This window comes from Rhipicephalus microplus, unplaced genomic scaffold (genome assembly GCF_043290135.1).
Source record: "Rhipicephalus microplus isolate Deutch F79 unplaced genomic scaffold, USDA_Rmic scaffold_590, whole genome shotgun sequence".
NCBI classification, from domain to species: Eukaryota; Metazoa; Arthropoda; class Arachnida; order Ixodida; family Ixodidae; genus Rhipicephalus; species Rhipicephalus microplus.
This window is the reverse complement of record NW_027465149.1, coordinates 23,347-24,424: the sequence shown is the minus strand read 5'-3', so window position 1 is coordinate 24,424 and position 1,078 is coordinate 23,347.

Genomic DNA, 1,078 nt, shown 5'->3' with positions numbered 1-1,078 from the left:
TCGACGTGCCCGCCGGCGACCGTCGCACGAGTACGGTAAACCGCGTCAGCCCGGGCGGAGTTCGGGACGCCGATGCGAAAGTGGAGAACGCCGCTCGGATCTTCGCCGTTTTTGGAGGAGTGAGTGGCGGCACTCCGGAGAAGCCAGGGAGCGCCAATTAGCGCACGATATCGGCGTCTTTCGACGCGCTCGCCGGCGACCGTCGCACGAGTAGGGCAAACCGCGTCTGCCGGGGCGGGGTTTACGACGCCGACGCAAAAGTGGGAACCGCCGCTCGGATGTTGGCCGTTTTTGGCAGAGTGAGTGCTGGCACTCCGGCGACGCGAAAGAGCGCGAATGCGCCCACGAAAGTGGCGTATTTGGACGTGCGTGACGGCGACCGCTGCAGGAGTACGAAAAACCACGTCAGCCGGGGCGAGCGACACACGGCGGTCTGGGTGCTTATCGCTGCTATTATAGGGGCACCCCGGCAGACGCAGAAAAAAAAAAAAAAATTTTCGACCTTCTTTTTTGCTGGTCGAGCTCGGGTAACCCAGGTCGCAATGGGAGCCGCGCACGAAAGCGGCGTCGCGAGACGCGTTCGCGGTCGCTAGTCGCACGAGCTCGGCAACCGCGTCAGCCGGCGCGGAGTTCGGGATGCCGACGGCTAAGTGGGTACCGCTGCTCGGATGTTCGCCGTTTTTGGCCGAGTGAGTGCTGGCACTCCGGTGAAGCCAAGGAGCGCCAATTCGTGCACGATATCGGCGTCTTTCGACGTGCCCGCCGGCCACCGCCGCACGAGTACGGCAAACCGCGTCTGCCGGGGCGGGGTTCGCGACGCGTACGCAATAGTGGGAACCGTCGCTCGGATGTTCGTCGTCTTTGGCCGAGCGAGTGCTGGCACTCCGGCGAAGCGAAACGGGGCCGATTCGGGCACGATATCGGCGTATTTCGACGTGCTCGCCGGCGACCGTCGCACGAGTACGGCAAAGCGCGTCTGCCGGGGCGAGGTTTGCGACGCCGACGAAAAAGTGGGAAGCGCCGCTCGGATCTTCGCCGTTTTTGCAGGAGTGAGTGGCGGCCCTCCTGCGAGACCAAG